The 11,352-nt window shown below is 31.5% G+C and overlaps 1 non-coding gene across 1 annotated transcript; it reads left to right on the top strand.

Annotated features, from left to right (window-relative positions):
- Positions 1 to 9,153: 9,153 nt before the first annotated feature.
- JR316_0013464 lies at positions 9,154 to 9,225 on the top strand. The gene has a single exon. It is a non-coding gene; the product is annotated as a tRNA-Met (tRNA).
- Positions 9,226 to 11,352: the final 2,127 nt, after the last annotated feature.

Raw genomic sequence — 11,352 nt, 5'->3', positions numbered from 1 at the left:
TTAGCTAATACTGGTATACCTTTAACTATAAATTTTTTAGGAGAACAACTATCTTTGATTGGGATATGGCAACAAAATCCAATTATAGCCATTCTAGGTGCAAGTAGTATTCTTCTTTCTGCTTGCTATTCTATATTTTTATACAATAGAATCTCTTATGGTAACTTATCACCATACTTACCTCCTTTAAAAGATATTAATAGAAGAGAATACTTTTTATTAATAAGTTTATTAATACCTACTCTTCTTTTTGGTATTTTCCCTAATATAATACTAGATTCTTTACATGCTAGTGTAACTACACTATTGTTTTAAATTTTAAGCCCTTATAATAAATTAAGTAGCGAAATATTTCTCCTCCCTCTTACGCTTACGCGGGAGGGAGGACACCCTACATAATATATTTTATCTTTTAAATTTTAATAAATTTTATTAATTTAACACTCCCGCCTCCTACCTACCTGATTAAGCAGTTATTTTTCCTCGCTACCGCAACGCGCGCAACGCGCGCAACGCGCGCAACGCGCGCAACGCGCGCAACGCGCGCAACGCGCGCAACGCGCGCAACGCGCGCAACGCGCGCAACGCGCGCAACGCGCGCAACGCGCGCAACGCGCGCAACGCGCGCAACGCGACTAATCTTGTTACCCTTATTATTTTAGGGATCGCGTTGTGGCTAGCGCCTATTTTGTTTTTCTCTTTAATTTTTTTTTTTCTTTTGTTATTTTTTTAAAAAAAAAATTACAGCTTAGGCAGCTAAGCAAAAGCAAGGGAATATTATTAATAAAAAATTAGTACTAATAGCGCTTATTTTTTTTTTTTTGTAAAAAAAAATAGAAAAACAAAATTGGGCATTAAAAAAAAATAAGCAATACACGCTTCGCGTTTCGCGCTTTCGCGTTTCTCGCTTCGCGGTTCGGAGAGAGGAGGAATGCTGTACAGCACAAGGCTTTAAAAAATATAAAAGTATATAGTTTAGCTTGATATAAAAGCAAATAATAATTCCGTCTCTCCCATATCCTTTTTAAAATAAAAGCATGTTAATCATCCTGCCTTTTTAATTTATATTAAAATAAGTATAAGTTTAATTAAATAAATTTAGAATCTCTCGCCAATTTTTTTTTGTTTTTGTCTTAATTTTTTTTTATAAAAAAAAATTACCAAAGCGGCTGAATCTTTTTTTTTTATTAAAAAAAAATTTAGCCGCGTACGCGATAATTTTTGTTTTTCTCTTTTTTTTGTTTTCTGTAATTTTTTTCTCGGTAGCGGCTAGCGGTTCTTTTTTTTTTTAATTTTTTACAGCTATCGCGTAGCGGCAGTTATTTTTTTAAAAAAAAAATAAGAAAAGCAAGGAAATATAAAAAAAAAATAAGATCCAAAGCGAGAAAAAGCGAGAAAAAAAAAATAAACGCGGTATATGATTATAAAAAATTGCCGCTAGCGAGGAACAAAAAAAATTGGCTATAAAAAAAAGTAGAAAAAAAAGTAGTTTACAGTTTACTTTTTTTTTAATCTTTTTTTTTTTAATAACTTTTTTTTTTAATATTATAAAAAAAATTATAGCTTAAATATACTAGATTGCTTAAGCAATTATATTAGTCAAGTTATTAAACACCCTCCAGCAGCTTAGCTCTCCTTAAGGAGAAATAGAATAGGTCTAACTTAATATTATTAAATTTAATTAGATATTTTTAAAATTTTATTTTAACTTAAAGTTAATAGATAGGCGGCTAGCGAAACTCAATATTTTTCTATTTCTTTTTTTTTTATAGTTAATTATTTATTAAAATGTCTACTTATTCCACCCACTATTTCCTATCATAAATATTCTTATTCTAGACAATTAATTTTTACTCCCCCCCAGCTGACTTTATACGCAGTAGACAAAATACAATAATACCTCAAATAAGTTAAGCTAAAGCGGAAATTTATAAAATATAAAAAGGTGAGCTTTGCTATATTTTCTATTTAGTTTATTTAATCTATATAAACTAAATAATTACCTTCCTAAGTACCCCACGCTCTGACTTAACCCCCCCCCCCCCCCTCCGCGTGCCGAGTAGCAAGCGTTGCTTATTTTTTTTTTTAATATTTTTTTTTTATTTAATTAATTTTTTTTTTAATTAAAAAAAAAATAGCCGCGTAGGCGATCGCTTATTTTTTTTTTTCTACTATTTTTTTTAAATAAAAAAAAAAATTAGTACGCGATCGCTAGCGGGCTAAAAAAAAAATAAGTAATAAGAAAAGCGTTGGGAGAGAGTAGGGTAAGGTGGTTCGCTTGTTCGCTCCTTAGGAGGTTCGGTATTTCGCGTTTCGCGCTTCGCGCTTCGCCTTATTTTTTTAAGGGCTAATTTTCTTAATAAGAAAATGCTTAGGCAGAGATAGTGAGAGAGGGAGTTAAAGCTAGAGCAAGTCATATACTAAATATGGGATATATTAATTATATTAATTTAATAAATATTTATTTAGGTCTAATTAAAAAGGAGGGCCACCTTACTTAATTTAATTTAATTTAATAAAAGATTAATCTTTTATTAAATTAAATTAATTTTTTTTTGTCTCTCTTTTTTTTAACTCTCCAAAGCGGCTATTTTTTTTAAAAAAAAATTAGAAAAAAAAATTATCGCGAAGGTACTCCTTTATATAATGGAATAATTGGGCAGGCCTGCCCTGCGTCTAAATGCGGGGAAGGAAAGTAAAAATTAGTAGCCGCTAGCGCAGAAGGTAGGGCGAATTATTACTTATATTATTATAGGTCTCTAATAATAATTCTCTTAATTATAATATAATTAGATTGCTGCAATCCTCCTTTCTATTAAAAAAAAATAGATTAGAAAGGAGTCGGTAGCTAATTTTTTTAATTAAAAAAAATATTAAAAAAAAAAAAGTATCTTTTTTCTATTTTTTTTTTTGTTTTTCTCGGTAGCGATCGCGTACGCGGTAATTTTGTTTTTACTTTTGTTATTTTTTTAAAAAAAAAATTACAGCTTAGGCAGCTAAGCAAAAGCAAGGGAATATTATTATTAAAAAATTAGTACGCGGTAAAAATTTTTTTTGTAAAAAAAAATAGCAATCGTAATTTTTTTTTTAGTATAAAAAAAAAATAACGGTAAAAACAAAAAATCGGGGGTATTTTATAACTTTAATTACTATAATAATTAAAGGTTTAAATAAGGTCACAATTTCTATGTTAAACACTACAAAACTTTACTTTAAAAAGTTAAGTGTTTGTTATAAGCCTGTATTTTATACTTTTTTTATAGATTAATTATATCTAATTTTTTATATCTTTCAATTTAATTAAATGTATCAGGATATTTGCTAAGCGAAATTAGCATAATAAAAATTAAAGATAAGCTAATAAATTTTATATAATTATAAGAATATAATCTCCCTCCATGCGAAGCCTCCTCTATTCTATTTTTTTAATCTGTAGCTAAAATTTAAAAAATTAAAGAAAAATAGTCGCTAGCGTAACAAAAATTTAGAAATAAGGGAGGCTTCGCAGAGAGAGCGTGGTGAGGCAATGGCGGAAAACTCCCCTCCTAACGAGAACTATCTCGCTTTTAAAGATAGAGGCTTCGCAGGGAGGGGGGGGGGGGATAGTAGAATTTACTAGCACTGATTAAAAAAATCGCTAGTCCTGCGAAGCGCGAAGCGCGAAGCGCGAAGCCAGGAGAGAGTAAGGACTCTAATCTCCCGCGTGGCGCGCCACGCTCTCTAACCTCTTTACTTTTCTTGCTTTTCTTGCGAGCGAAAGGGAGATTTCTTGCCACTTTAACTAGAAAATAGGTAAAGGACTCTACCTCTCTAATTTTTTTTTTTCTTTTGTTATTTTTTTAAAAAAAAAATTACAGCTTAGGCTGCTAAACCAAAGCAAGGGAATATTTAAAAAAAATAAGCGAAGCGCGAAGCGCTAACAGTGAAGCGATAAACCCGAAGCGCAAAGGGCGAAGCGCGAAGCCTATTAGGAGTGGAGCTAGTGGAATAAATATAGAGAGTTATAAATCAAGGCAAAAGCCAAATTCTAATTTTCCTTCTCCCAAATAATTATACAAGTTATTAGATAAGGTAACTAACATTCTCCCAACTTTTTGTTATAGGTATTAAAAAAAAATAAGAATGCTCCTCCCTTGAGGGGTGAGATGTATTATCAGGCTCATCCTCAAACTTGATGTCAATGCTAATTATTTACTTGCGGAGGTAGCAATGCCTCTATTCTGTTTTTAATTCCTCTGCAAGGCCTGTCTATGGCGGCAGGGGGTAAGCAAAGTAGACCTTAACATAGGTCTACTGCATAGTTCTAGCATAACAGTGCGCACGCACCTGTACAAATTTCTATTATAATACATTCTTATATTAGAAATTAAAATAATAAGAGCAGCGCTGTTTAAGGTAAGGTATAACCTCTCCTCTACTATATCAAACCTCTAACTATAAGGTATTAAGAGGGCAAATAATTAGAGGAGAGATCATGCTTTCTTTGGAGAGGTGATTCTGTCTATTTCTTGCCCTTGTGCTTAGCAGGCTAGAAGGGGGGGGGGGGGGGTAGATTAGGGAGAAGGTTTTGTTAAGAAACATAATTAGATGAATTAGCTTTGCAATCCTTATCTTTATTAAATAGTATTATAATTTTTCTTTGCTTTAAAATAACCTAGTTACCTAACTATATAAAAAAATAAACACCTTATGCTAGTCCTTATCTATATTAGCATATCTCCATATCTATTCATTAAATTGAAAGTAAGGATAAAATATGATAAGATAGATAGTTAGCTGCTTAAGTAAAAGATATTTTATCTTATCGCAAGCGCCTCTTCAGCCAAGCTCTCTCATTCCCTGCGAAGCCTCTCCTGGCTTCGCGCTTCGCGCTTCGCGCTTCGCGCTTCGCAGGACTAGCTAAAAAATTTTTTTTTAAGTTTGCTCCCTCCTTACGCTAGCTACCTAAAGAAAGGAGGCTATTTTGTCGGTAGCTAATATTTTTCCGCAACGCGACTCTATTTTTTAAAAAATAAAACGCGGCATTTTTTTTTTATTACCGCGTTGCTCTGCTATCGCCTTATTTTTTTTTTTCTCGCTAGCGGCTTGCGTAACAATAAAAAATCGGGCTAATTTTCTTAATAAGAAAAATGCTTACTCCTTAAAGGAGAGGAGGCTTCGCGCTTCGCCTTATTTTTTTAAGGGCTAATTTTCTTAATAAGAAAATGCTTACTCCTTAAAGGAGAGTAGGCTTCGCAATTCGCAGTAGGCCTAGAGGGTGATGAGGAACCGCGGGGCGATAAATAAAGTCTCGTTATTGCGAAATAAATAAAGTCTCGCTATTTTAGTGGGGAGGAAGATAGAAAGGTACCTGCGAAGCCAGGAGAGAATAATTATGAATAACTAATATATAATAGAAGGGAAGATAGCTATAGGCGAAAAGTAGAAAATTTATCATGACAATCTCTACAATATTAAATTTACTTATAGTTGGTTTTGCTTTAACTAGTGTTTTATCAATTACAGCTACAAATTCAGTTATTTCAGTTATATTTTTAATCAGTACTTTTGTACAAGTAGCATTATATCTAATACTATTAGGAATAAATTTTATAGCTATTTCTTACATCGTAATATACGTTGGAGCTATAGCAGTATTATTTTTATTTGTAATAATGATGATAAATATAAAATTAACAGATGTTTTAGAAACTGGTAATAATTATACTAAAAATTTACCTTTAGCAATTAATATTATTATTTTCTTTATTTTTATTTTATTTACATTATTACCTTTATCTTTAAAATCTATTTCTCCCGCCAATGTGATAGGAGTCTCTATTCTTCCAAATTTTAATAATATTATTAATTTAAAGGATAATACTATTAATCAATCAAGCCCAAGTAGCTTGTTTTCATATCCAATAGAGGGAGAGTTTGAATTTATTAATGCCTTTAAATATTTGAATAAGTATAATCTTAATTATTCTGATTTAAATTTAACCTTTTTCTCAGAAATTGAAGTTTTAGGACAAAATTTATATACTTATGGTGCTATTTTATTAATAATATTAAGTATTATATTATTATTAGCTATGTTCGCAACTATTGTATTATCTAAAAATAATAAACATATTTAATTTATATTAGCCCCCCCCCCCCCCCCCCTAAGCGCTAACGAAAGAAAGGAGGAGTGGCAATATCCTCCTCTGCGAAGCGCGAAGCGCGAAGCGCGAAGCGCGAAGCGCTTCCTAAAGTAGGTTGATGGTAGGGTACCCTTAAAGGCTTCGCGCTTTGCAGAGGGGTGGGGGGGGGGGGGGGTGATTAAGGCAATGGCGAGGAACTTATCCTCAGGATTCGCGTTGCGAGAGATAGGAATGGCGGCAAACTCCTATCTCTAAATATTGTCTTAAAAATAAGGCGGGAAAGTTCTATCACTTATTTTTTTTTTTAATTAGGCGTCGCGTGGTGTTATACTTTATATTAGCTTCAGCTCCCCTCTCTCCTAAAGAATAATAGACTTTAGATAGGAGTAATATTTAATTAAATATAAATTAAGGCGTGGCTACTCTATCCGAACCGCGAACCGCGAAGCGCGAAGCGGTTCTTGCGAAGCGAAAAACGCGAAGCGGTTCTTGCGAAGCGAAAAGCGCGAAGCGCGAAGTGCTTATTTTTTTTTTTAATTTTTGTAATACGCAAAGCTTATTTTTTTATTAATTAAAAAAATAAGCGATATAAATAAATATAAAATTAAAGGAGACCGCAAATATTTAGAGGCCTAGCTCTACTGCACTTTCCTGCGCTGCTTTGCTGGGATGCGCTTATAGGTGCGCAGGAATACTTTTCAAAATAATACTATTTTTTTTTCTCTTTTTTTTTGATATCGCTTTATTATAAAAATAGTAATGCTGCGTTTATTTTTTTTTTTCTTTTATCGTAATTTTTTTGTTCCCTTGCTATCGTAAATTTTTTTTTTTACTTCCCTTGCTTTGGCTTAGCAGCCTAAGCTGTAATTTTTTTTTTAAAAAAATAACAAAAGAAAAAAAATTACGGCCGCTAGCGACTAATTTTTTTTATTAAAACAAAATTACCGCGTACGCGATCGCTTTGGAGAGAAAAAAAAAAGAGAAAAAAAAAGATTAGCGATAGCAGAGATAAATAAATTAAAAGAGGTATTGTATAAGTAATACTACTTAAATTTAATTATATTGTATTTCAAGTATCTAGCACCTTAATAAGCTACTATATCTCCCTTGCATATATTTTTAGGCTTTGAGGGAAGGCAGAAGCAGCAATAATTAGGAACATAATTACTATAAATAAAGAGAAGAGTTTCTTTATTAAAGCGAATATAACTCAGTAGCTAGGATTGTTACTGTATAGATAAAATTATATAAATATAAGGGGAAATCTGATAATGGTTAATCGGTTATATTTGCAATATAATTATGATAGTTCGAATCTATCTTTCTCCAAAAAATTTACAATATACTAGTATTTCTTATGATTGTTTAAGGTTGCGCACTCCTTAAAAGAGGCTAATTTATTTTTTTAATAAAAATAATAATAGTAGACATAGGCTCTGTTACCTGGTTACCAGTATCCCCTTCCCCTAAAATAGCTTACTTGACCTTATTATAGCTTGCTCCCCTAGAGGCCTTGCGCCTTTATAACTTTTTTTTTTAAAAAAAAAAGTTAGCGCGCCTAAAAAAAAAAAAAAAAAAAAAAAAAAATTAATCTCTTATTTTTTTTTAATAATATTCCCTTGCTTTGGCTTAGCAGCCTAAGCTGTAATTTTTTTTTTAAAAAAATAACAAAAGAAAAAAAATTAGTACTAATACCGGCTCCTCTCTGTATTAAAAAAAAATTTTTTTTTTAAATTTTTATAAAGGAGGGGTAGAGAGAGGCGAAGCGCTTCGCAGATAGAGCATGGGCCCTATCCCAAAGATAACTACCATAAATCCAATCTACGGGGTAGGTATACATGCCAGATTATAATAAATTACCCAAGCTATATACTACTAAAAGACTTCACCCTTCGCGCTTCGCCTCTAGCAGAGGTGGGCTTTCGCAAAAAAATTATAGTAATAACTAATAACTTATTAGGTAGTTGCTACCTTATTCTTTTTTTTTTGTTACGCTAGCCGCTAACGAGTAAAACAAAAATTAGACGACTAATTTTGTTTTTCTCTTTTTTTTCTAATTTTTTTTCTTTCTCTCGCTAGCGAGAGAAAAAATTAGAAAAAAAAAAAATAAATGCGGCTAATTTAAAAAAAAAAATTGGGCTATAAATTCTAAATTAAATCTAGATCTAATTAATATAATTTCTCTCCTGCATTAAGCAGGACTCTTTAGTTTTTCATATAAAAATAATATAAGTAATACCTTATTAATCATTACTTGAAAAGTTTTCAAACTTAGCTAATTTAAGAACCTTAGCTTAGCCTCTTATTTTTAAGAGATTTATTAAATAAGAAATAGTTACTCTATCATTAACTGCTAAATATTCTAGCTGCGTCATCCTCATTCTTGTTAAAATAAAAATTTAATTCTTGTTAAATATAAAGTACTAGGTAAACTTTATCTCTCCAATTAGCGCTTTGGAAAGCAAGCAGATTACTGTATATAAAGGGTTAAGTTTACAGGTGGTTCTGTTGTAGACCTGCAAAGTCTATTGTTTAGGTTCAATTCCTACTTAACTCTGCTAATTAAATAAACTTATTTTATCTTTTTTTATCTAAATTTTAGAGGCGCTATTATTCAATTTTTTTTTAAAAAAAAATAGCAAACAAAAATTAATAAAAAAATTATTCCCTTGCTTTTGCTTAGCACTCGCGTACGCGAAAGCTGCGGGCAAATGAAAAAAAAGTATCTTTTGTCTATTTTTTCTGTCGCGTACGCGGTCGCTAGCGACAGAATTTTTTTAATTAAAAAATTTTTAGTACGCGAGAAAAAAAGAGACAAAAAATTTAGTACTAATACCGGTAATTTTTTTTTTAAAAAAAAAAATGAGTATATACCGCGTACGCGCAGAGAAATTGTAATTTTAATATTAGAGATAGAGTGGAGTCCTCCTCCTAAATAAAGGAGTCCTTCCTAAATAAGGGCTTCGCAGCTTCGCAGCTTCGCAGCTTCGCAGAGATAGTTAAGTAAATTAAAAAAAAAATTAAAAAAAGCGAGATAGTGTAATTGGTAACACTACAGCCTCATGAGCTGTCATTTAAGATTCGAGTTCTTATTTCGCTAAGTTATTTTAAGTTATCTTATACTCCTGCACTAAGCAGGACTCCTTTCTCTCCTTGCTTTCTGCTTAGTGCTTCCTGCTACCTCTAATAACACTTAATTTTAAATTTTTACCTTATTTTTTTTTTGTTACGCTAGCCGCTATTAGTACTAATTTTTTTTCTTTTATTAATTTTTGTTCCCTTGCTATCGTAATTTTTTTTTTTACTTCCCTTGCTTTGGCTTAGCAGCCTAAGCAAGGGAACTAAACAAATTTACGATCGTAAATTTTTTTTAGTTAAAAAAAATAACGATCGCGTACGCGGCTGTAATTTTTTTAAAAAAAAAATAACAAAAGTAATAAAAAAAAATTACGTTCTAATACCGGCATTTTTTATTAAAAAAAATTAAGTACGCGATCGCTAGCCGCTAGCGAGAAAAAAAGATACTTTTTTTTTTAAAGCGGAAAAAAATAAGGGAGTAGAAGCGCTTTCTAAGAATTAAAAAAAAAATAGCGGTCTTTTCGTATAAAGGTTAGTACAATTCCCCTTCAAGGAATAAATATCAGTTCAATTCTGATAAGGATCAAGGTATAATATTTTATAATTCTAATATTATTTATTATTAAATACTTACTCCCCTCACGCTACTTCCCATTATCTTTTAGATTAGGGCTAATCTCTATAATGCTTTACCTTTAGCTTTAGCTAAAAAAATAGAAAGGAGGTTAGAGTCGGGACTCGGCCCGCCTAGTCTATAAGGTGGGACTAAGTCTAGGAAGACTGGAAATTTATCGCCAATTTTTTTTACTTAATTTTTTTTAATAATATACTCGCTACCGGCGCGTTTATTTTTTTTTTCTCGCTTTGGATCTTATTTTTTTTTTTATATTCCCTTGCTTTGGCTTAGCAGCCTAAGCTGCGGGCAAAAGTAAAAAAAAATTACAACCGCTAGCGAGAAAAAAAAAAAGAAAAAAAATTTAGTACGCGATTGCTATTTTTGTTTTACTCGCTAGCGGCTAGCGGTTGTTATTTTTAGTTAAAAAAAATTACAGCCGCGTACGCGATCGTTATTTTGTTTTCTTTTGTTATTTTTTTAAAAAAAAAATTACAGCTTAGGCTGCTAAGCCAAAGCAAGGGAACTAAAAAAAATTTACGATTGTAATTTTTTTAAAAAAAATAACGATAGCAAGGGAACAAAAAATAAGGTAGCAGGAAATGCTAAGCCCAGTTCTCTTTAGTCTTTAGTCTTTAGTCTTTAGTCTCCTTTAGGACTCTAAAGTCTCCTTTAGGACTCTAAAGTCTTTAGTCTCCTTTAGGAGTCTAATACTTTAGCTTTAGCGCCAGGAGAGTCACATACTTATTTTATTTATATAAAATTAGGTGAGAAGGCAAACTACATAAATAATTTAACTATAAGTGCTCTAACAAATTAGACTCCTCCCACTTTTCTCTCTCTCCAGCCGCTAGCCGCTGGAGAGAGAAAAAAAAAGAGAGACAAATTCCGCTTTGGTAATTTTTTTTTATTAAAAAAAATTGCCGGTATTAGTACTAATTTTTTTTCTTTTGTTATTTTTTTAAAAAAAAAATTACAGCTTAGGCTGCTAAGCCAAAGCAAGGGAATATTATTAAATAAAAATCAGCCGCGTACGCGATCGCTTTGGAGAGGCATTTTTTTTAAAAAAATTAAGGAGCTAGTTTCTTCCGCCTATTTTTGTTTTACTCGCTAGCGGCTAGCGGTTGTTATTTTTTTTTAGTTAAAAAAAAATAAGAAAGCAAGGGAACAAAACAAAATTTGGCGACCGCTAATTTTTTTTCTTTTGTTATTTTTTTAAAAAAAAAATTACAGCTTAGGCTGCTAAGCCAAAGCAAGGGAATATAAAAAAAAATAAGCGATCGCTAGCGGCTGAATAAATTCAGGGTAAAGGCTAATAGTACTGGTTAATTACAAATTAGTAAGCCAAATAAGATGATGATTTTAATTTCAATATTAACATTAATAGTTGCTAAGGCGCTACCTGTTTTAAGCTCAAATATTCCAAGTGTACATTTTACAAGAATAACTTCTATCGTATTTTTTTATAGTAGTATATTAGTTTTAAATAGTATAAATATAGAAGCCATAGGCTCAGGTTTAAGTTTATATGGTGGT

This window comes from Psilocybe cubensis, mitochondrion (assembly GCF_017499595.1).
Source record: "Psilocybe cubensis strain MGC-MH-2018 mitochondrion, complete sequence, whole genome shotgun sequence".
Taxonomy (NCBI): Eukaryota; Fungi; Basidiomycota; class Agaricomycetes; order Agaricales; family Agrocybaceae; genus Psilocybe; species Psilocybe cubensis.
The sequence above is the reverse complement of the archived record's forward strand: the minus strand, read 5'-3'. Positions and strand labels throughout refer to the sequence as shown.